General features: G+C 45.7%; 2 long non-coding RNA genes across 4 annotated transcripts in view; one reads left to right on the forward strand and one right to left on the reverse strand.

The window, feature by feature from the left end:
• The window catches only part of LOC309363032, a 32748-nt gene extending 19753 nt beyond the window's left edge, over nucleotides 1-12995 (reverse strand). The window contains exons 1-2 of the long non-coding RNA XR_014165175.1: nucleotides 12951-12995; nucleotides 11883-11921 (exon numbers count right to left, since the gene is read on the reverse strand). This is a non-coding gene — a long non-coding RNA (uncharacterized lncRNA). The remainder of the gene's footprint in view (nucleotides 1-11882; nucleotides 11922-12950) is intronic.
• A 98-nt stretch (nucleotides 12996-13093) lies between these two features.
• On the forward strand, nucleotides 13094-22294 carry LOC309363013. 3 transcript variants are annotated; one of them, XR_014165150.1, is made up of 4 exons: nucleotides 13094-13132; nucleotides 18104-19952; nucleotides 20609-20739; nucleotides 21807-22294. It is a non-coding gene; the product is annotated as an uncharacterized lncRNA (long non-coding RNA). The 3 variants fall into 3 exon arrangements; XR_014165151.1 differs by lacking the exon at nucleotides 13094-13132 and having other exon boundaries at nucleotides 17843-19952; XR_014165152.1 differs by lacking the exon at nucleotides 13094-13132 and having other exon boundaries at nucleotides 17843-19952; nucleotides 21810-22294.
• Nucleotides 22295-25308: the final 3014 nt, after the last annotated feature.

Raw genomic sequence — 25308 nt, forward strand, 5'->3', positions numbered from 1 at the left:
TGTTAAAGTACCATAAAGGCTGCAGCCCTCTGCACACTTTCATAGGAGTAAGCTCCATGAAATTCCAATAGGACTTACTAAACAGTCAACCTGCACAGGGTTGCCCTGCAAATCCTATAATATTTTCAATATGGAGCAATTTTTTGAGGGGACAGATGAAAAGCCAGATATCAGCTTGTTCAGAGACTTAGTGAGGTTGTGATGAACCGTATATCCTGATAGCGATCAACGGTGCCACATGGAGCATCTTGAAAAAGACAGTTCTCAGGAAGTCCACAACTGATACATTTTTTAGGCAGCAGTCTTTATAAGGAAAGGGTCTGGCCCAGATATGGGGTACAGCTGGGACTGAAATACCAATGAAGTTCACATCCAGGATCCAATAAGCAGAGTCGAGCTAAATTCCAAAAAGGCAGCTCAGCAAACAGCATTTGGGTTCTTATACAGTCATGAGATGTAGCAAAGGGCCAGGTTCTGGAATGGCTGGCAAAGTCCACCCCCCTGAAAGAATCCTAGGGTAGGTAGTTTGCTTAGAGTGCCGGGAACTGTAGCTTTGTGGGGGGTGAGCTACAAGTCCCAGGATGTCAGGGACTGGACTGAAGAGGAGGGGGAGGAGGGCTGGAGATTGCTGTAATTTTATTGGCCGGGAAGGGCTGGGTATAAATAAAATTTATTTTTATTATTATTAAGGGAGGGGCCTTGGCAGTAGAACCCAGAAACTTCTGATAGAGCTGGACAGCCTAAGGCGTGTTAGCAGGTTCTTTTTGTCTGGTGACAGCCTGTCATATTTCTTATACTAAAGGGAATCTACCAATGGGGGGGGGGGGAACCTCCCGTCCATCACAGAGAGCATCTTGCTGGGCTGACTACAACCACCGTACTTCTCACTACCTTTGTGCTGCTGTCTGCACGAAAACACAGTCCACCTCTGAATATTGCTGGTGGGGAAGGAGAAAATTTGAGACATGTAACTCAGGGCAGCTGCTGAGGGTTGGACAGCAGCCACCAGCAGATTTGTGCACAACAGGTTCTGAGCTGATTCATTTTAGAACAGCTGGAGCCGCTCTATTTGAGCAGGGAGAAGCTGGCATTTCAGCAGCAGTAGACTTAAGAGAGCTGCAATCATTCTTAAAGGGGTAAAGGTAAAGGGACCCCTGACCATTAGGTCCAGTCGTGGCTGACTCTGGGATTGCGGCACTCATCTCACTTTACTGGCCGAGAGAGCCGGCGTATAGCTTCCGGGTCACGTGGCCAGCATGACTAAGCCGCTTCTGGCGAACCAGAGCAGCACACAGAAATGCCATTTACCTTCCCGCTGGAGTGGTACCTATTTATCTACATGCACTTTGACGTGCTTAAGAACTGCTAGGTTGGCAGGAGCAGGAACAGAGCAACGGGAGCTCACCCCATCGTGGGGATTTGAACTGTCAACCTTCTGATCGGCAAGTCCTAGGCTCTGTGGTTTAACCCACAGTGCCACCCGCGTCCCTGGTGCAATCATTCTTAGAGGCACCCAAAATTTTACTATCACAGGGGTCAGTCTGGGGCTAACTCTGGGTTTATATCTTTTCGTTTGATTTAATTTTTTTCCTTTATTTGCAAATAACCACCTAGGTGCATCTAAGAGGTCCCTGAGAAGGTGTATCAATGAGCTTCCCCAGGCATAGAAGTGGCAAGTAGCCATGTGGTAGATCAACGTGCTAATGAAAGAGTATTGTTGTCATGGAGTTGCCCTCCGTTTCCCACCCTTGGTAAAGTGGGAATTATAATAATTGGCTTCGTAGAACAGTTCCGAGGATGAATGAGATATGAATGGTAAAATTCCAATCCCACCCCCTCCTTGCCAGAAGAACCGCTCTATAAATAATGCAACGCCATCTCATTTATCCAAATTAGCTGGGGAGTGTGAAGGAGGAAGCATCCAAAATGTTCTGGTAATCAGGAGATTGGATATTTACATATAGCCACACTGATCTGGAGCTGCCTAGGAGAAACGTGGTGATTTCAGATAGAATTAGGAGATCATTCCAGAGCTCCACTCTGTATGCATGCCTGATAGGGCCTGCTCAAGGATTTGTGCTGCCCTATGCATATGGAAATGTTGTGATTTGTGTCTTTGCAACTTATTGCATGCAGAGCAGCAGAGCAGCCAAACATTAAATGGTCCATAATTGACTAGGAGACAAGAAGAAGCCCGTGACTTCTTAAGAACAGAGGAGCCACCTTGTACTGATTCAGTCCACTGATCCATCTTAGTTCAACATTGTCGGCACCAGCGCCGAGGGCCTTCTGGTGGTTCCCTTTGCGAGAAGCAAAGCTATAGGGAACCAGGCAGAGGGCCTTCTCGGTAGTGGCGCCTGCCCTGTGGAACACCCTCCCACCAGATGTCAAAGCGATAAACAACTACCTGACATTCAGCAGACATCTGAAGGCAGCCCTGTTCAGGGAAGTTTTGAATGTGTGACATCTTAGTGTATTTTTGGTCTTTGTTGGAAGCCGCCCAGAGTGGCTGGGGAAACCCAGCCAGATGGGTGGGGTACAAACAAATTATTATTATTATTATTATTATTATTATTATTATTATTATTATTATTATTAAATCAGAAGCCGAGACAGTTTTCATAATTCTGGGGTTGTCCTTGGAAAATCGAGGCACTCAGAGGGTAACATGTGGCTTTGTCTGTCTGTGTATACACACATGCATACATAGTAATAGTGTTAAATGGGATGCTGTTCCTGGGAATTTGTGCAGGAAAACTTAATATGGGCACGCACAGGAGGTTTTCGAAGACAAGGGTGAAAACAATGCCCATTCAGCCGGGGGAAAAGGCCCGCAACATACGACTCTTCATCATAACCACCTAAAGCATTGAATGTGCTTGATCCGTGGTTGATTCTCGCAGTCAAAGCCCAAGTGGTCTATAAATAATTTCCAGATTTCGTTTTCCCTACGAGACAAATGAATGAAGATGGCTCTGGGGGGATGTAAAACTCTGCCGCTCCCATGAAGCGTGACGCCTGCAGATCTGCCGAGGTTAGAGGGCTTAATGTAAGAGCCTGGATCGGGAGGGCTGGATTCTCTCTCGCTTCTCCCGAAGCTCCGAGATGACACATTGGTACCCACAAGTCAGGGGGGGCTGCAACACGACAGCAAGAAGATGTTGCTCTCCGCGTGCGCAGGGAGGGAGGCAGAGAAGGCCCTGCCACAGCTTTGAAAACGAGTCCCATTTGCAAGTCAAAAAGGCCGTGTAAATCACAGAGCAGGGACTCTGGAGGCCAGAGAGGATGTGCAGATAACAAGAACTCACAGCGAGGAACAGCTAGAGGCTCTTCTGGGCTAGATCACTAGGTACAGAGACCATGCTGGCATCTGTCAGAACAGCAGGAGCACTGTGCCAAAAATTCGCCCAGTAGGGTCGCAGTTTGCATACCCTCCAATGAAAATAAAGGGTAAAGGGACCCCTGACCGTTAGGTCCAGTCGCAGACGACTCTGGGGTTGCAGCGCTCATCTCGCATTACTGGCCGAGGAAACTGGTGTACAGCTTCTGGGTCATGAGGCCAGCATGACTAAGCTGCTTCTGGCAAACTAGAGCAGTGCACGGAAACGCCGTTTACCTTCCCGCTGGAGTGGTACCTATTTATCTACTTGTACTTTGACGTGCTTTCGAACTGCTAGGTTGGCAGGAGCAGGGACCGAGCAACGGGAGCTCACTCCGTCGCGGGGATTCGAACCGCCGACCTTCTGATCGGCAAGTCCTAGGCTCTGTGGTTTAGACCACAGCACCACCCACGTCCCCAACAGTGCCACCTGTGTCCAAAAATAGGGACATCCTATTCAACAACAATTTTATTACTTATACCCCGCCCATCTGACTGGGTTGCCCCAGCCACTATGGGTGGCTTCTAACATATATAAAAACACAATAAAACATTCAGAAAACTTCCTTATGCAGGGCTGCCTTCAGATGTTTTCTAAAGGTTGCATAGTTACTTATTTCCTTGGATCAGGGGGTCACATAACTCCATACCCTCCAACATTTCTCTGATGAAAGTAGGGACATCCTAAGGAAAAGCAGAACTTTCCAGGATCTAATCAGAAACCAGGATGGTTTCTGTAAATCCAGGACTCACCCTGGAAAATAGGGACACTTGGAGGATCTGAGTTTGGGGGCAGGAGGAAACACAGAGAATTATGTTTCAGTCTCTTCTGATCTCTTATATCAGTACAGTGGTACCTCTAGTTGCGGACACGATCTGTTCCGGGGTGCCATTCGCACCCTGAAAAATCTGCAACTAAGAAACCAGAGGCCTTTCTCCTGGGTATGGTCGGCCAATTGGTGCCAAAGAAGGACAGAACATTCTTTATGTATGCTACAACAGCAGCAAGAATACTCATCTCAAAGTATTGGAAGACACAAGATCTACCCACCTTGGAAGAATGGCAGATGAAGGTGATAGACTATATGGGACTGGCAGAAATGACTGGCAGAATCCGAGACCAGGGAAGAGAGACGGCGGAAGAAGATTGGAAGAAATTTAAGGAGTATCTTAGGAAACATTGCAAAATTAATGAATGTTAGAATGACGTTGGTTTAGAAATTAAGTGGTTTGCAGCTGTAATGATTAAGTAAAAAGAAAAGAAAGGCTAAAAATTAAATGAAAAATAAGGGAGAGGATCTGCTGAATTAATAACTAGAAATTGGAATACAGAAAGGGGAGGTATGAGGAGGTCGGGGAAGTAAGTTACAAGAAAATAAGGGATTGAAATTATACTTGTTTTTGTTTGTGTTTGTTTGTATTGTTGTTTTGTTTTTATATAATTTCTGAAACTTTAATAAATATCTTATATAAAAAAAATCTGCAACTAGAGCAGTGCTTCTGCGCAAGCGCAGAGTGTGATAGAGCGCTTCTGCGCTTGCATGCGAGGTGAAACCCGGAAGTAATACACTTACTTCCGGGTTCCGGGTTCGCAAGCCAAAAAGACGCAACATGAACCTAACGCAACACGAGGTATGACTGTACTGGCACTTACTGTTTCTGCACATGATCACCTTTAACCAGGTCTATTGCAACCCTCACAAAAAGAACTGTCCACTAGCAAGATTATAGAATCATAGACTTTTAGAGTTGGAAGGGATCCTGAGGATCATCTAGTCCAACCCCCTGCAATGCAGGAATATGCAGCTGTCCCACACAGGAATTGAACCTGCAACCTTGGCATTATCAGCACCACACATTCACCAGCTGAGCTATCCAGGCTGACATATCCTTTCTGCATGCAAGGACAACATGTGAGTTGTGTTGCTCCCATGAGGAAGGAATATGGGATAGCCTTACTGATGTCAGCTTCTCTCCCCTGGCCCCCTTTTTTAAAAACAACAACAACAACTCATGTTTGCTTCTTTCCATAAGTTCCTATGCTTCTGCAAATCTCGCCACTTATCTAAACCATCACGAAACAGGATTTGAATGCATTTGAAAATACAAATTAACGTGTAGGCAGCGAGACTGCAAAGGGTATGTCGACATGCTGCCATCTTCCAAGGCACAAAACTAGCATTTTCCTTATGTAGGGTGTGTTCATGTTCCAAAGATATCGGAACAGGGGTAATATTATTTGTAAGGAAAGACAAGCATGGGAAGGACCATAGATGAATGACAAGGAAAGTTCCTGGATCATCAGTTGCTCCCAGTCACGGGCAGTGTTTGAAACTCCCGTTGTTCCAGGCACATTTTGCGACAGGGAATTTCATGAGCGCAAACAGTTTCTGAGCTCTGGGCGCAGTACTGTGCCTAAGACAGTGGCATGGCGTGGGGGGTGCAGGGGGGGCCGGCCGCACCGGGCGCAACATCTGGGGGTTAGGGTTAGGGTGCGCAAATCCACGGGTTAGGGGGCGCAAATCCACAGGTTAGGGGGTGCAAATTACTTGCCTTGCTCCGGGTGCTGACAACCCACGCTATGCCACTGACCTAAGATTTCAGATTAAAACTGCAGAGTGGATGGAAAGGAGGAGCTTTTTCTGCCTCCCCTCTTCCAGCTACTCTCTGAAGACTGGAGAAGAGACCCTCTTAAGAATATTAGGTGGGTGGGCAGGGGAAAGACTAGACCATGTGAAAAATGAACATAATATTTTAGCTGCAGTTCATTTTCAGCTTTGTATTCTTGTTATTAAAAAAGCGCGCCGAGACATTCCGCTGTTGTGCCCATAACCTAGGTTGAAGGTGCCATTCAGCTCCTAGCTTTCATATCTGAGTTTCTAACACTGGTCTTGAGTTCAGGTCTAGATTGCACTCTGTGGGTTCCTGATAGCTGGGGAACTTGGCTAGATGGTGGAATTGACGGTACCATCACTGTTCTACTTTGCCTTTGTACACACTCTTATTTTTTTGCATCCAGTGCATCTGGTATAAGGAAAGCATGTACACACAACATTAGACACAATTCATATCTGTCCTGTATCTATCCTGCTATTTCTTATGAAATACAGTGGTACAGTGGTTCTCAAACTTAATTCATTCCGGAAGTCCGTGCCAAAACCAAAGTGTTCCAAAACCAAGGCGCGCTTTCCCATAGAAAGTAATGCAAAAGGTATTAATCCATTCCAGACTTTTAAAAACAACCCCTAAAACAGCAATGTAACATGATTTTTGCTATCTAACGAGACCATTGATCCATAAAATGAAAGCGATAAACAATGTACTGCAGTCGCACAATCAATCAGTAGATGAACTGGGTTCCACACAGTCAGGAAAAAAAGCCACAGAAATGCAAAATAAATAGCAAACACAGACAGACCTCAGTGTAACACTCAAAATGGAAGTGTGGCATTCAAAATGGAAGTGTAACACTCAAAACGGAGCACGTTCAGCTTCAAGAAAAAGTTCACAAACTGGAACACTCACTACTGGGTTTGCAGTGTTTGGGTTCCAAGTTGTTTCAGTACCAAAGCGTTTGAGAACCAAGGTACCACTATATTGCATTTTGATGTGGTTTCCCCCAAGCAAGCTACCTTGGGCTCCCCCATATAAGTATTTGGCTTGGATCTGTAGAAATAAATAATTCCCATCTAGGGGGTGGGGAAAACTTAAGGGAGTGTGGTAGCGTATTATTTGAGAACCTCTTCAGCTACTGGCCTACCTTAGAAGTCATGGGAAAGAGTAAAACAGACACCTTCACTACACACACGCGTGAGACACTGTCCAGTTCCCTAATTTCCAAACTACACCACTGGGTGGAATCTGTATTGGTCTCAGTTACCTTCCCTTGGGAACTCATGTGCTCTAACTAGATTAGAAGTAGACATATCTGCCAGTAGTTGCCAAATGAAAAAGAGGTGACATTAGGCTCCTCCCCTTGACCTAGAACTCCTCAACCCCTGCAGTTAAAGAAAATCAAACTAGGTCAGATATTCTAATATTAGCATTCGTCCCATTCCTAAAGGTATGCTGAAAGCAAAACCATTAACATACTTCAAATTGCCATATTCATTAAAAAAAGAAGTGATGTCTTTTTTCGTCCCGTCTTTCTGTATTCTGATAACGTCTGCAAAGCTCCTCTTGCTTCTGTTAATTAATTTAATTTAACTTATGATAATTGTGTTATGCTAATTAACCTGCAGAGAAGTTCAGCTCTTGCAGGAATCGAAGACTCGATCTAGCTTGATTCTCGCAAGCTATCCTGTTGCCAAAGGCTGGATCTTGCCACTTCATCATTTATGTGGTGTGGGGGTGGGGACTTTGTTGTTGTTGTTGTTTAGTCATTTAGTCGTGTCTGACTCTTCATGACCCCATGGACCAGAGCACGCCAGGCACTCCTGTCTTCCACTGCCTCCCGCAGTTTGGTCAGATTCATGTTTGTAGCTTTGAGAACACTGTCCAACCATCTCGCCCTCTGTTGTCCCCTTCTCCTTGTGCCCTCCATCTTTCCCAACATCAGGGTCTTTTCCAGGGAGTCCTCTCTTCTCATGAGGTGGCCAAAGTATTGGAGCCTAAGCTTCCGGATCTGCCCTTCCAGTGAGCACTCAGGGCTGATTTCCTTAAGAACGGATACGTTTGATCTTCTTGCAGTCCATGGGACTCTCAAGAGTCTCCTCCAGCACCATAATTCAAAAGCATCAATTCTTCAGTGATCAGCCTTCTTTATGGTCCAGCTCTCACTTCCATACATCACTACTGGGAAAACCGTAGCTTCAACTATACGGACCTTTGTTGGCAAGGTGATGTCTGCTTTTGAAGATGCTGTCTAGGTTTGTCATTGCTTTTCTCCCAAGAAGCAGGTGTCTTTTAATTTCATGGCTGCTGTCACCATCTGCAGTGATCATGGAGCCCAAGAAAGTAAAATCTCTCACTGACTCCATTTCTTCCCCTTCTATTTGCCAGGAGGTGATGGGACCAGTGGCCATGATCTTCGTTTTTTTTGATGTTGAGCTTCAGAGCATACTTTGCGCTCTCCTCTTTCACCTTCATTAAGAGGTTCTTTAATTCCTCCTCACTTTCTGCCATCAAAGTTGGGGGACTTTCATAGTGTATAGTGTATAGTTTCATAGTGAGCGCCGCAACCTCACCTAATGGTCCTAATGGTCAGGGGTCCCTTTAACTTTACCTTTATGTAAAGTTCAGTGTTCCAAAGTTCATGACTGTGTCATTCACTCGCAGATTCTGAGAGTGGGTTCTTTCTGTCTCGTCTCCCCCCCCCCCCCTCAGCATAAGAACTTCGACATCCCCAGTCTCCTCCTCCTTTCCTTACATTTGACTCCCTTGCGAAAACTAGGTGACGGAAGCTGCATGTCTGTTTCCCTATCAGCCTGCCTGGGAGCGGTGCTTGGGCTCGCAGTAACCTCTGTGAGCCTTTGCCTCCCTTCGCCCCTCCTTTCCCCCTCCCTTTCTCCAGAGGCTTCGCTCTCACCAGTCCCCAACGAGGTGTTACTGCTCAGCAAAGTTGGAAGCTCCCTGTACGCTTCTGCCTCCCTCCCCCCTTTCGATGGCAGTACAGTGGTACCTCGCAAGACGAATGCCTCGCAAGACGAAAAACGCACAAGACGAAAGAGTTTTCCGTTTTTTGTTTTTTGTTTTTTTTTTTAAATATTTTTATTAGTTTTTACACATATTAATAACAATACAAAACAAACACAAACATCAAAAACAAACAACAAAAATCGACTTCCCCATGCCTTCCCTTCGCCACATCCTTGTTTTACCATTTTTCGAGCAACTCATCAATCAGTCTTTAGTTAAACCCCTTTTGAATTTCCTTAAAGTTTAAAATTTACAGCTGTAGTTCTTTATTTCCTACCCCTTAACATCTTATCAGTCCACAATTTTACAGTAATTTTTTAGATATGTTTTAAATTTCCTCCAGTCCTCTTCCACTGTCTCTTTCCTCTGGTCACGGATTCTGCCGGTCATCTCTGCCAGTCCCATATATTCCATCACCTTCGATTGCCATTCTTCCAGAGTAGGTAATTCTTTCATCTTCCAATACTTTGCCAACAGGATTCTTGCTGCCGTGGTTGCATACATGAAGAATGTCTTATCCTTCTTTGATACCAATTGGCCGACCATGCCCAAGAGAAAAGCCTCCGGTTTCTTTACAAATGTCCACTTAAGGACTTTCTTAATTTCATTATAGATCATTTCCCAGTAGGCCTTAATCTTTGGGCAGGTCCACCAAAGATGGTAGAAGGTACCTTCAGCCTCATTACATTTCCAACATTTATTATTGGGCAGATGGTAAATCTTTGCAAGTTTGACTGGGGTCATGTACCACCTATAGATCATTTTCATTATATTCTCTTTCAGGGCATTACATGCCGTAAATTTAACACCGGTGGTCCATAACTGTTCCCAGTCGTCAAACATAATGTCATGACCAATGTCCTGTGCCCATTTAATCATAGCTGATTTCACTGTTTCATCCTGTGTATTCCATTTCAGCAGCAAATTATACATTTTAGATAAGTTTTTAGTATTGGATTCTAGCAATTCTGTTTCTAACTTTGACCTCTCCTTCTGAAAACCAAGTTTCCTGTCCTGCTTAAACATCTCATTTATCTGACGGTAGTGTAACCAGTCTCGAACTTTATGCTTTAGCTTCTCAAAACTTTGTAGCTTCAGTCTTTCACCATCATATTCTAAAATTTCACAGTACTTAGGCCAATTAGAGTCCATATTAATTTTTTTCACTGCTTTCGCTTCCATTGGTGACAACCACCTAGGAGTTTTACTTTCCAATAAATCCTTATATCTATTCCAAACATTATACAATGCTTTCCTGACAATATGGTTCTTAAAACTTTTATACACCTTTACCTTGTCATACCACAAATATGCATGCCAACCAAAGAGTTTTCCGTTTTTTGAGTCGTTCCGCAAGACAAATTTCCCTATGGGCTTGCTTCGCAAGACGAAACGTCTTGCGAGTTCTTGCGAGTTTGTTTCCATTTTCTTAAAGCCGCTAAGCTGTTAATAGCCGCTAAGCCGCTAATAGCCGTGCTTCGCAAGACGAAAAAATCGCAAGACGAAGAGACTCGCGGAATGGATTAATTTCATCTTGCGAGGCACCACTGTACCCTGACACATATCCACCAAGTGTCCTGATTTTCCAGGGACAGTCCTGGAATTGTGAAAGCCAACCTGGTTTCCGATTTGGTCCCGGAATGTCCCTATTTCCCCCGCCAGTGCTGCTGCCACCGAACTCAGCAGGGAGCATCCTGTTGACTCTCCATGGCTGCTGTTGCCAACCTGCTTCCTTGAGCAGTTTGTGTTGGCTGATGGAGAACAGACCAGGAGGAGGTAAGACGGCTGCTGGCAAGACCGAGGCCCAGCCCCGCTCGATGGGCTGCCTGTGAGGGGCAGGCAGAGGGCAGGGCCACCCTGGGTGGGAAGAAAGGAGGAAGCAGAGTGGAGTGCAAGGAGACTCTGTTTTAAAAAAAGAAAAGAAAAAGAAAATGTGCATCTGCATCTAATCTTGCCCCTTTCTAAAATTGATTTACAGTGGTACCTTGGGTTAAGAACTTAATTCATTCTGGAGGTCCGTTCTTAACCTGAAACTGTTCTCAACCTGAAGCACCACTTTTGCTAATGGGACCTCGCGCCACCACTGCCGTGGGATTTCTGTTCTCATCCTGAAGCAAAGCTCTTAACCCAAGGTACTATTTCTGGGTTAGCAGAATCCGAAACCAGGGAGAGGAGATGGTGGAAGAAGATTGGAAAATTTAAAGTTTATATATAGAAATACTGTAAAATTAATGAGTGATAGAAAAATGAGTGATAGAAAAATGGTGAAATGATATTTTATGGCCTTAGCAGAAATGTTATAAGGAGTTAAGCATACATAAGTATTTTAGTTTTAATGGAAAATAAGGTTAAAAAATATGTTAAGATATTTATAATATGATAGAAATTAGAGAAAGATGGAAAGGATTTGCTGAAACAATTAACAGAAGTGGAATACAAAAAGGGAGGTGAGAGGAGGTCAAGGAAACAAGGGAATGAAAGATAGAGTATGGAAAAGGTGTGATGTATGTTTTTAAATTGTTTTTGTTTTGTTTTGTTTAGGGTTAGGGTTTGGGATTGGGTTTTGTTTAGCTTAGTTTAATGTGTTTAGTTTAATGTGTTTAGGTTGTGTTTTGTATTGTTTATATATTGTATTGTATTGATTTTTTCTCTTTTGTTTTTTCTCTCTTGTCTTCTTTTCTTTTCTTTTCCTTCTTTGTAATCTTTAAAAGTAATAAATATTATTTTTTAAAAAAAATATTTCTGGGTTAGCAGAGTCTGTAACCTGAAGTGTCTGTAACCCGAGGTACCACTGCATCGGCGTGTGCTTTTCTTTTTGTAAATCTACCAGAGAATAAAATAAAACAAGTTGGGATTAAGGACATACCCTCTGCCAGGATGCTGTCACTGGGTCCAGGCTGGTTGCCTAGGAAAGTATAAAGACAAGGAAAAGTTTCTTACTGTCCTTTTTTTAATTTCAATCTTTATAGAGAGAGGCTAGAGAAGCCAGCCTCTTGGATAACGGCATTGTCCTAAGTGAATCTCCACCCTCCGCATCTCCCACTTCCTAATTCATCATCATCATCACCTCCTCTACGGGTGCTGCTATGTGCCCTCTGTCTTTGAGCTCTTTGCTCTCCTACTTTTAAGGCTTGCCGGGTTCTGGGAGATGGAGGGTCTGAGATGCTTTTGAATGACAATATGTCAGCTGGGTGTTGTTCTGGCTTTCCCAACATTTCCTCTCATCTGCCTCTGAGCTGTGACCTTCCTCAAACCCCTGTTGTAAGCCTATACTGTCTTCCTCTTCCTCCCCCCTGGCAGGGTCAAGATGGGGAGGCGGTCTCCGCCATTCCTCTTCTGCCCAGTCCCTGACAATTGTTGTTGTTGTTTAGCCGTTTAGTCGTGCCCGACTCTTCGTGGCCCCATGGACCAGAGCACGCCAGGCACTCTTGTCTTCCACTGCCTCCCGCAGTTTGGTCAAACACGTGATGGTAGTTTCGAGAACACTGTCCAACCATCTCGTCCTCTGTTGTCCCCTTCTCCTTGTGCCCTCCATCTTTCCCAACATCAGGGTCTTTTCCAGAGAGTCTTCTCTTCTCATGAGGTGGTCAAAGTATTGGAGCCTCAGCTTCACAATCTGTCCTTCCAGTGAGCACTCAGGGCTGATTTCCTTAAGAATGGAGAGATTTGATCTACTTGCAGTCCACGGGACTCTCAAGCGTCTCCTCCAGCACCATAATTCAAAAGCATCAATTCTTCGGCGATCAGCCTTCTTTATGGTCCAGCTCTCACTTCCATACCTCACTACTAGGATACTATACCTGACGATTAGTTTTCTTTAATAGTGGATTTTCGGATTATACACAGCTCTACTTCAGGCTTTGATTACGAAAGCAAAAAAAGAAACATCCTATAGTCTAGATAGAAACAACTGGGTAGTCAGGATGATGGTTACCTGGCTGCAGAAGTTTACTGGCCATTGCTGTTGGCATGGAGATAGTCTAAGTTGAATGCAAACTGCCATTCTGATGTCATGTGTGATGTCACAAAGGGGACATACTTTAAGTCTTGGTAAAGTGAAAAACAGTTAACAGTCAGACTGCATCTCAGCACTGTCAGGATGGATCTCCATAAGGGGTGACGAATAGTTTTATTTGGGCATATATTAGCTTTTACTGTTGGGAAGAAGTTTTAGATTGGTTTGCCAGTTTTTAAACCATCAAGTTGAGGCCAATACATATACATTCATCAAATGATCGACTTCATGTGTGACTTTGGGACTGATTCATACAACCACATTTCCTTTCTCAACTCTATAGCAGCTTTTTCACTGTATTTGAAAAAATAACCAAGAAGTAGAAGATAAGGAGCCAGGAATATGTGCCCTCTGTCTTTGAGCTCTTTGCTCTCCTACTTTTAAGGCTTGCTGGGTTCTGAGAGATGGTGGGTCTGAAATGCTTTCTAATGCAGGCATGGGTCCTCCATCACCTCAGGAGCCAGAGCAGACTCAGCTGGTACCTGCACCTGAGGATCCGGCACAGGTGAGGGCCCTTCAGGCTCAAGCCCCAGCCCCGGCTCAGCTGGTTCTGGAGGCAGGGACTCCTGTGCAGGCTGGGATTCCTCAGGTTCAGCCTCCGAGTCCGAATCCCAGGCCATCACAGGAACTAATTGAAATGGGTAATTTCACAACACCCCTTTTAGCTCCACCAAAGGCTGATGGCCAGATGCTGCTGCAGCTCCTCTACTCAGGAGTCGGGGTTTGAGTACCCAGGTCAAACAAGGAAGCTGCTGTGGGGTTTCTCACAGAACCTGGAAGTGATGGGAAAGGAGCGAGGGAATCTCCTTCTCTTTGTCCTGTACTATGTCTCTGTGAATTTCTTGACTGGGTATTCACTTGTAATCAAATAAGCAAACCAAAGTGGTAATCGGAGCAGCCGGTCTAGTGGCAAAACTGTGAGGAAGAAAATCAGCTGTGTTATGGAGAGGTGCCCCGAAGCACATTTTTCACCGGCCCGGACCATTTCCCCTGCCTCTAGGCCAGCCGAGTAATAAATCTGGTCATTCCCAGCTGCATGTGGGCACCTGTTTAATTATCTGTGCCTTGCGGTGAGTTTAATAGCCACTGCTCAGGAGTAATTGGGGTGATTATTATATGGCCTGGAGGAAGCATCTTGGCTCGTTATCTCCGGGGAGTTAGCTACAGGATGCAAAAAAGATAATCAGAGGCTTATTTGCACTGCTTTGTGTAATAGTTTTAATGAGATTTGTAGTGTCTGAGAGATCAGACCTCACTTCTTCACCCCAGATTGAGGCATCTTTGGGCATGGGAATCTAGCTATCATCCCCCGTTGGGAATTAGAGTGGGAAATTGCACTCTTTATAGCAATCTTGTTGTGTGTTACTCTACGGCCTGCTGTCCTTTCCTTCCACTTTCTTTCCCTGTAGAAGCTCGGGTCCCCTTAGTTTGTTTTTATCCCTGCTTCCACCTGTGCCTTCAAGACTTCTGCCATGCCAACTGGCTGTATGGGCACCAACATCATGATCTCTTTTTTTCCCTTTTACAATCAACATTTTAAATCATCATATTTACACTCCGTGTCCTCACGCCTCGACTTCCTTCCTTCCCTGTTTCGGTTTTCTTGTGATATATCCCCTCCTGTAGATTTTTATTCCCCTTCTATGCACATCACAGGAATTATGTTAACCCTGCCATAGTTTTTAAGCTTCTACAGTTTGTTCTTATATATGCCAATAATTTACCCCATTCTTCATCAAACTTTGGCCCCTTTTGGTCTCTTATTCTGTATGTCATTTTAGCTAATTCTGTATATTCAAAAAAATTGGCCTGCCATTCCATTACCATGGGAGTCTCCTGTAGTTTCCATTTTTGAGCCACGAGTATTCTCGCTGCTGCAGTAGCATATTGAAATAATTTATGATCTTCCTTTTTTACTTCTTTCCCTATTATCCCTAATAAAAAGATTTCAGGTTTTTTAGGAAACGTATACTTGAGAAGTTTTTTAATTCATTATATATTGAATCCTGGGGACGCGGGTGGCGCTGTGGGTAATACCTCAGTGCCTAGGACTTGCTGATCGTATGGTCGGCGGTTCGAATCCCCACGGCGGGGTGAACTCCCGTTGCTCGGTCCCAGCTCCTGCCCACCTAGCAGTTCGAAAGCACATCACAGCGCAAGTAGAGCAATAGGTACCGCTTTATAGCGGGAAGGTAAACTGCATTTCCGTGCACTGCGCTGGTGCTGGCTCACCAGAGCAGCTTCGTCACGCTGGCCACGTGACCTGGAAGTGTCTTCGGACAGCGCTGGCTCCCGGCCTCTTAAGCGAGATGAGCACGCAACCCCAGAGTCGGTCATGACTGGCCAGTACGGGCAGGGGTACCTTTACCTATATTGAATCCCCAATTTTTTTCATCTTTTCGCACTTCCACCACATGTGATAGAGATCCCCTTCTTTGGATTTACATTTCCAGCAGGCTTTATTATTCAATTTATACATTTTGGCCAATTTGACCGGGGTAATATACCACCGGTATACCATTTTTTCTAGATTTTCTCCTATGGTGGAGCATGATCTCTTTTTTTTAATCAGATCATTGAGTTTAAAATATATATCTCATCTCATATGTTGTTGGACACCAAACTCCCATCAGCCTCAGCTAGCATAGTCAGTAGTCAGGGATGATGGGCGTTGCAGTTCGGGAGCATCTGGAAGGCCACAGGTTCCCTGCCTCTGCCATGAGACAGTCCCATACCCTGCGACATTCCTCAGATGAAAATAGGGATGCTTCTCACGGCCCATCCAACTGACCCTCCTTGACCCCCCATTCCCCACCCTGTAATAAATGGAACTCTGACCTTATTCCCTTATGGGGGTACACAAGAGCCCTTGTAGAGTCCTTTGCAGGTTCTCCATCAGTCAGAGAAAATACAGTGGTACCTCGCAAGACGAATGCCTCGCAAGACGGAAAACTCGCAAGAAGAAAGAGTTTTCCGTTTTTCGAGGTGCTTCGCCAGACGAATTTCCCTATGGGCTTCCTTCGCAAGACGAAAGCCCATAGGGAAATCTCAGGGGACAGCGGGGAAGCGCAGCGCGTCTTCCCCACTGTCCTCGGATCTCCTCCGAAGGCTGGCGGTGGGGCGGAGAGACCTCCTCCCCCCGCCAGGCTTCGGAAGGCTCCTCCGAAGGCTGGCGGTGGGGCGGAGAGACCTCCTCCCCCCGCCAGGCTTCGGAAGGCTCCTCCGAAGGCTGGCGGTGGGGCGGAGAGACCTCCTCCCCCCGCCAGGGTTCGGAAGGCTCCTCCGAAGGCTGGCGGTGGGGCAGAGACCTCCTCCCGCCACCAGGCTTTGGAAGGCTCCTCCAAAGGCTGGCGGTGGGGCAGAGAGACCTCCTCTCCCGCGCCAGCCTTCGGATGGCTGTCCTGAAGGCTTGCAGTGGGGAGAAAAGCCCTTCTCTGCACCGTCAGCCCGGCAAGCGGTTTCCATAGGAACGCATTAATTGATTTTCAATGCATTCCTATGGGAAACCGTGCTTCGCAAGACAAAAAACTCGCAAGAAGAAAAAACTCGCGGAACGAATTAATTTCGTCTTGCGAGGCACCACTGTAACAGAGGCCAACCAGAGAATACTGAGAAGTAAAGCAGCTAGTAAGCCTGATCTTTATTGTTGCAACTGGGTGCCCCCTACACACACACGCAGGAGAAGGAGGAGGACCTTGAACAAAGGTGTGCCCACCATAATATAGACATTTTAAAATGCCTGCCCTGGAGTTCAAGACCACCCCCAGAAACATCATATATACATCACAGAAGAGGCGTAGCTCAAGACCACCCCCAGACACATCATACCTACATCACAGAAAGGGCGGCCTACAACAGAAATCTGAGTGCGTTGCTTATCTCCTGTTGTTGTTTATCTCCTGTCTGGCAGGTTACCCGTTTAATGGTCACTTGATTAGATTGCCTGGGGAGCCTGGCCAGTCTTTTGTAATGATAAATACTTAGTTCCTGAGCCAGGTCACAGGCTCACACCCTATTCATATCTTAAATGTGCCCTTAGGACAGGATTTGTGAGGAAAGAGACAATGGGGGGGGGTTTCCGACTTTGACTTTGGAGAGAAATATTTGAGGTCAATTTGTTCAGGACTTTTTTTCTGTGGGGTTTCAGACATGTGGTTTATATATTTATGTACATGTTTGCTTGGTACATTTATGAACACTTATTGCATATCTAAGACCTTAAAGGGGCGCGGGTGGTGCTGTGGGTTAAACCACAGAGCCTAGGACTTGCCAATCAGAAGGTCAGCGGTTCGAATCCCCGTGACAGGATGAGTTCCCGTTGCTCGGTCCCTGCTCCTGCTAACCTAGCAGTTCGAAAGCACGTCAAAGTGCAAGTAGATAAATAGGTACCACTCTGGCGGGAAGGTAAACGGCATTTCCGTGCGCTGCTCTGGTTTGCCAGAAGCGGCTTAGTCATGCTGGCCCCATGACCCGGAAGCTGTACGCCGGCTTCCTCGGCCAATAAAGCGAGATGAGCGCCGCAACCCCAAAGTCAGTCACGACTGGACCTAATGGTCAGGGGTCCCTTTACCTTAAGACCTTAAAATTCTTATAACAACCCCACCCCTGCAGAACAGTTCCTATCAGGAGAAGAGTGAGTGCCAATGCCACTTTGCCAACAGGAAACAGCACACATGCCCTCCACCCTCCTGAGCAAACCCCTCAATCCTGATTTTATTTCATTTTATTCCCCCTTTCTTCCTGCCCTCTGCCTGCCACCTCAGAGCCAGTGCATCAACAAGGCTGGGCCTTGGCAGTAGAATCCTCTTCTCACCTGCTCTCCAACAGCTGCTATGAGCTGCCAAAGCAGGGAGGTCGTAGTACGACTCATGCAACACGTCGGCTACTAATATACACACAATAATTACCAAAATGATTATACATTCTTTATCAATCTTCTGAGAAAAATACAAAACCTTATGCAAAGCCACAGAGACTTGCAAACTACCCAACCTAAGATGAACTTACAATGCCTGATTTCAATGGATTTTTCAAGTGCTTAACTCAGTCTTTTGTTTTCTTTATCTTTTTAGGTAAGTTCATGAAGATACCAACAAAAGGTAATTTTGGTGTTGTTCACAATACCGAGAGATGCTAGTGAGACAGGGTATCAGCGTTTTGCACCTGTTTCACCCTGGCAGTCCAAGAAATCCAGTGACTGCTGTTCGCCCCCGATGAGGCCCTTTTACTGGGCTTGCAGGTAGCACACTCCCAAGGTAGTGTTCCGGGCTTCTTCAGTGGTCTAATCTCAAAGTCTTGATACATATATTGATATTCAGTTTCATAGAGAATACTATTTATTGGCTTAAGAGACTGATTTGCTTAGCAGGGAGGTTGGCAGCAGCGGCCATGGAGAAGCCATGGAGAGGCAACGAGATGCTCCATTGCCGCCACCACTTGTGTTATGTACTGAAGTTCTCACCCTGGGCCAGCAGGGGGATACTGTAGATAGTTTTCACTCAGGTCCACATATGCAAATAAGGGATTGAAAGTGACGTTCAGTGACTGGATATTTACAGAAAGTGGTTACTGTTGCGTTGTAGTGGAGCTCTATATAAGCAGGCTGGCTGAAGCCTTCAGTTCAGTTCTGTTCTGGCCTGTGAATAAACAAGAGCTGTTTGAAGAATCGCTGTGTCGTCTGATATGTTCACCTACAATTTAACAACTTGGAACACAAGCGCCAGTTCACCCTCCTCCCCGAGCTCGGCAGGAACAGCACTGGCAGGGGAAATGGGGATATCCTGGGATCAAATCAGAAGCCAGGATGGCTTTCATAATTCTGGGACTGTCCCTGGAAAATTGGGATGCTTGGAGGGTATGCGATTCTTCTTCTTCGAGGTGTCGCACAATAAGAGTCTTTGTGCCTCTATGACACACCAGACAATAGATTTGGGACATAATATAGATTTTAATTTCTGGGGAAAACTTTGGAAAAGCAATCTGAAGTTTACAGCATGTTATTCCTCAAAGGAGAACAACCTGATAATGATTTGCAGATGCTATCTAACTCTGAGTAGACTTGCTAAGATGGATAAGACTGAATCAGATAAGTGCTGGATATGCAATGAAACTGATGGTACGTTCTATCATGTGTGGTAGACCTGTAAAAGGGTAAAAGAGTATTGGGAAATAACTCATAATGAATTGAAAAAGAATGTTTAAAAACACACACACAAAACCAGAGTCCTTTTTGTTGGGGATAATTCAAACAGAAATTTTCAGATGTCAGAAAAGGTTATTTATATATGCCACTAATGCGGCTCAAGTTTTGTTAGCCCCAAAATGGAAAATGAGTCCCATCTAAAGAAGAATGGCAACTTAAACTGCTGGAATAGACGCAGCTTATGGACCTAACATATAGAATAAGAGAACAAGAAGAACATACGTTTAAAGAAGATTGGGAAATGTTTATTGACTATTCGGGGGGGAATTGTGTCCATTCAAAAACATTGGCAGCATTAAGGTAAATTCAACAGTGTAAATAAGTTTTTGATGGATGTAAACATGGAATACTGAATGGTTTAGTTTATAGAAAACATGCAGGGATTTATATTATGCAAAATGAACCATGGAAAGGGAAGAAGGGAAGTCACTGATATTTTTAGGTTGTTTAAATGAATATTCCAAAACGGAAAACAGAAAATTTAATAAGAATTATAGAAAACAACAACAATAAGAGTCTTTGTTTTCCACAAGAGCCTACTGTTACTACCTTTGTAGATCAAAAAGGGCTCAGTGCTGGGTGACTCTTCCAGCTGAGCTATTTCCCTTCCAGACAGAGGACGGTACCCCGTTCTTCTGAGCCGCAAGTGAGAAGCGCTTTATTGGATGTCTGGAAGCTTAACCCAAGGGGCTATTAGAAAGGCTTGTGCTTAGGCAGAGGTGAAGAAAATCCTGTGTTAATGAGCCCCAATGCTGCTTAGCCAGGAGCCACCCGACCGACGACCGCAGCGACAGGCCAAGCGCAGCCAAGCAAGCATCCCAGCCTGCGCTAATCCCCACAGATCTAGGAAGGTTTTCCTCTTTTTTTAAGAGCCAGTTTTGACTTGATTCCGTGCCGATGTTTATAATCATTCGAGTGCTCCACGGGAAGAGGCAAATCCCTTTTGCTGGTTTCATGCTTGGCCAGTAACATGCCAGGACCGCAGCAACAGTGTGAGTGGATGGGTGGTGAAGTTGCGCAGTTATTTTCTCTGTACTGAGCCTGCTCCCCTCAAAAAGAGGAGGGGGAACCCCTTTATTGCGGTTCAGTCAACATCTGGAACAATCCTGTGTCAGATCCAGCCACTGTTGTAGTCCTGCCCCCCCCCTCCCCGAAGCAGGGCTAGGTAATGCAGGAACTTTTAAGTGTAAATTGGTACATATCCATCCTCGGCTAAGGAACAGATGCGTTCCCCCCCCCTTTACCAGCCAACCTGTAGGTGGGTGGTGGCAGATGCAGAATTAATTCAATGGACCAGTTCCATGCATGCATGCAAGCCATAATTGCCTATTATTCATCATCTCAAATCTCATTTGTTTTCCCTGGACTTTACCAGGTAACCAGGTAACCACCTCTTTAAAATGGAGAAGGAGGAGGAGGAGGAGGAGGAGGAGGAGGAGGAGGAGGAGGAGGAAAGCGCCCTTCTTGCTGCCCCCTGGTTAGAGTTAGGCTCGCACAAACCCCCAGGTCAGTGCCCTGGGCAGTGAGGGTAGATTTGTTTCAGCAGGAGAACAGCCTGTTTTGACACCTCAATAATAATAATAATAATAATAATAATAATTTATTATTTATACCCCACCAATCTGGCTGAGTTTCCCCAGCCACTCTGGGCAGCTCCCAATCAAGTATTAAAAACAATACAGCATTAAATATTAAAAACTTCCCTAAACAGGGCTGCCTTCAGATGTCCTTTAAAGATAGGATAGCTGCTTATTTCCTTCACATCTGAAGGGAGGGTGTTCTACAGGATGGGCGCCACTACCGAGAAGGCCCTCTGTCTGGTTCCCTGTAACCTCACTTCTCGCAATGAGGGAACCGCCAGAAGGCTCTCGGAGCTGGACCTCAATGTCTGGGCTGAAAGATGGGGGTGGAGACGCTCCTTCAGGTATACAGGACCGAGGCCGTTTAGGGCTTTAAAGGTCAGCACCAACATTTTGAATTGTGCTCGGAAACGTACTGGGAGCCAATGCAGATCTCTCAGGACCGGTATTATGTGGTCCCGGCAGCCACTTCCAGTTACCAGTCTAGCTGCCGCATTCTGGATTAGTTGTAGTTTCCGGGTCATTTTCAAAGGTAGCCCCACATAGAGCGCGTTGCAGTAGTCCAAGCAAGAGATAACTAGAGCATGCACCACTCTGGCGAGACAGTCTGCGGGGAGGTAGGGTCTTAGCCTGCGTACCAGGTGGAGGCCTAGCTGTCAACGTTTCCCTTCTTAAAAGGGAAATTCCCTTATTCAGAATAGGATTCCTCGCAAGAAAAGGGAAAGGTGACAGCTATGCCTTCAGGTTGTCCTTGTTTGGGAGTCATCCACATTAGCTCAGCTGGCAGAGCATGAGTCTCTTAATCTCAGGTTTGTGGGTTCAAGCCCCACATTGGGCAAAAGATTCCTGCATTGCAGCAGGTTGGACTAGATGACCCACGGGGTCCTTTCCAACACTACAATTTGATGGTTCTGTGATCTCAGGCAATAGCAATTGGATCACTTTGAACAACACTTTCTTTCCCCCCTTTTCTTTCTTTCTTGCAAATTAAAGCAGTTGTCTGGAAAAGTCCCGAATGAAAACAAAACACAGAGGCCTGGCACATATGGTTAATCAAAGCCAATTAAAAATGGGAGTCGGCCGGAGGATCTAATAAGACGTGTTTTGCCAATGTGTTCCAACGAAGCATGTAGCCACTTTCCCTGTCGTTGCATCACAGCCAGTCAGGGACTAATCTCATTGCGTGTCAACTATTAAAGATAATTAAGTATTATTGTATTGCTTGCCATTATACTAAATACCATTGCATGCAATCTAGCTTCAAACATCTAGGCATTGTGACAGCTGTCTACTGCTGCTTGGAGTAGTGAGCTGGGTGAAGACCCTCCAAGAATCCCTATTTTCCAGGGACAGTCCCAATCTTGCAGAAGCCATCCTGGTTTCTGATTTGATCCCACAATGCCCTGCTTTTCCTTAAAGGTAAAGGGACCCCTGACCATGAGGTCCAGTCATGGCAGACTCTGGGGTTGCGGCGCTCATCTCGCTTTATTGGCCGAGGGAGCCGACGTACAGTTTCCGGGTCATGTGGCCTAGCCGCTTCTGGCGAACCAGAGCAAAGCATGGAAATGCCATTTACCTTCCCGCTGGAGCGGTACCTATTTACCTACTTGCACTTGGACATGCTTTCGAACTGCTAGGTGGGCAGGAGCAGGGACCGAGCAACGGGAGCTCATCCCATTGTGGGGATTCGAACCGCTGACCTTCTGATCGGCAAGTCCTAGGCTCTGTGGTTTAACCCACAGCGCCACCCGCGTCCCTCTGCTTTTCCTTAGGACGTCTCTATTTTCATTGGAAAAATGTTGGAGGGTATGCAGGTGGGGAGGGGAGAATTAAAGAGAGGTGCCATGCAAGGCCCTGGGAGCTATCGAAAGATGGAAGGTCCTGATTCTGACCATGCACTCTTCCCCAACACATGTGCACATTCAAAGCCCTAAACGGCCTCGGCCCAGTATACCTGAAGGAGCATCTCCACCCCTATCGTTCAGCCCGGACCCTGAGCTCCAGCTCTGAGGGCCTTCTGCTGGTTCCCTCGCTGCAAGAAGTGAGGTTACAGGGAACCAGGCAGAGGGCCTTCTCGGTAGTGGCGCCCACCCTGTGGAACACCCTCCCATCAGATGTCAAGGAATTAAACAACTATCTGACTTTTAGAAGACATCTGAAGGCAGCCCTGTTTAGGGAAGTTTTTAATGTTTGATGTTTTATCGTGTTTTTAATATTCTGTGGGAGCCACCCAGAGTGGCTGGGCAACCCAGCCAGATGGGCGGGGTAATAATAGTAGTAGTAGTAGTAGTAGTAGTAGTAGTAGTAGTAGACTGGCCATACAGAGTGAATGACAGGCTCTGGAATGTGAGCTTCTAGCCCCACACTCAAATGGATTCATGGATTTGGCCCTGAGGAATCTTAGGCCAATATCATCCCCTTATCTTGCCAAGCTCTCCTGTATCTTTGAAAAGCAATGATTCTATTTCCCAGCTCATATAATACCTTGCAGTACATGGGGGCAAGCGAACCATGATTTCTACATAGGGCTCTAGGGAGAGCGTCTAAGAATCCCTGGCAGTACAGTCAGTGTTTAAGCTTTTCTTCTAATAGTTTTGTTGTTGTTAAATCTTTGAAATGCCACAGGTATTGGACCAAATGGAGAGGGGGGGAGGAAGCCGAAGAGAAAAAGTGCAAGAGGATGCTTTTCTGATAGTCCTCAAGAAACCTCAAGAAAGGTGAAGTCCTGCAGGAATTCACAAGCCGGTTTGGGGGAACAGCAGGAGGAAGAGGTGGGGTTTGTGTCTGCATAAGTGGAAAAGGACACACAGAGCGAAGAAGAAACAGAGAGGAAGAATGAGACTGAGCTGTGCGCACTCTTTTTCTCAGGGTTTTGTCTGCACTGCTGAGCATCAGTCTTGATTTAATGTGCATGTAGTGTGTCGTTTGCTGGTGGCGTCTGCAGAAGGCGCGAGTGGGAATCATCCTAGCCCCCAAGTGGCCTTTGCTGAATCGTAAAACCATCCCAGATGGAATTATTACTCCATTTACCACAAAGCAACAAATATTGCAGGGCTTGAAATCTCACATTAACCCCACCAACCTGCCCAAGGATAGCTGGGTGTTGGCAAGGACTTATTTCGTCCTTGTACTCCCATTGTCACCCTGGCTGCTTTCGGCTATTGCCAGATGCTTGTACTCAGATGAGGCCATTTTTGTTTCTTTCTTTATTTTGTTCTCTCTGTGTGTGTGCATGCATGTGTGCCCTATTCCTCTGCTTTGGTGCTTCCAGGATGTTACTATTTGCAGATGAGATACAACCGCATACCTGCAAATTCAGCTGGAGCAATTATAGTGGACTGAGAGGTCTTGTGCAACAAACCTGCTACCCCAAAAGACCCGTGTGGCGTTTGCCCTCCTATGTGTGTGACATCATACTGGGTTCATAGGGAAAGGGTTAACCAATTGTAAAATGACTAACCAATGGGAACCCAGGGGGGAAAGTTAACTGTGTATAAGGTTTAAGTACAGAGGTGTTGTTGTTTTTTAGAGAGTTAGAGTTGTTGAGAAGTCAGTCTGGAGTTAGAAGAGACAGATAAGAAAAGTCTGTGGGTTGGGCTAGTCTGGTGGGAGAGAGTGAGAGAATTTGTTAAGAGGAGTCAGTTGAGATAATCAGTCACAACGTATTAGGAAGGTATAGGCCGGTAAAGAAACTAAAGTTAAGATACTGACAGGAATACAGTGGTACCTCTGGATACGAACGGGATCCGTTCCAGAGCCCCGTTCACATCCTGAAGTAAACGCAAGATGTGTCTACGTGCGCACTAGTCGCATTTCGCCACTTCCGCGCATGCGTATGATGTCATTTTGAGTGTCTGCACATGCGCAAGTGGCAAAACCTAGAAGTAACGCGCTCCATTACTTCCGGGTCACTGCGGAGTGCAAACCGAAAATACTTAACTTGAAGCTACTTCAACCCGAGGTATGACTGTATTACCTGAGAAACCATAAACTTGTTAATGTTTGTAAAATAAACTTGTTTTTAACACTTAGTCCAGTCAGTTGTTAAAAGTGAACCAAAAAAACACACAAGTTTACAGTGTTTTACCAGAGAGTAACTGGTTCATTGGTGCTGGAGGAGACTCTTGAGAGTCCCATGGACTGCAAGAAGATCAAACCTATCCATTCTGAAGGAAATCAGCCCTGAGTGTTCACTGGAAGGACAGATCCTGGAGCTGAGGCTCCAGTACTTTGGCCACCTCATGAGAAGAGAAGACTCCCTGGAAAAGACCCTGATGTTGGGAAAGATTGGGGGCACAAGGAGAAGGGGACGACAGAACTTTGCTTCAGGATGAGAACAGAAATCATGCTCTGGCGGCGCAGCAGCAGCAGGATGCCCAATTAGCTAAAGTGGTGCTTCAGGTTAAGAACAGTTTCAGGTTAAGAACGGACCTCTGGGACAAATTAAGTACTTAACCTGAGATACCACTGTAATGTATTAAGAGAAAAGTTGATG

This window comes from Podarcis melisellensis (assembly GCF_964234715.1).
Source record: "Podarcis melisellensis genome assembly, chromosome: 2".
In the NCBI taxonomy this organism is placed as follows: domain Eukaryota; kingdom Metazoa; phylum Chordata; class Lepidosauria; order Squamata; family Lacertidae; genus Podarcis; species Podarcis melisellensis.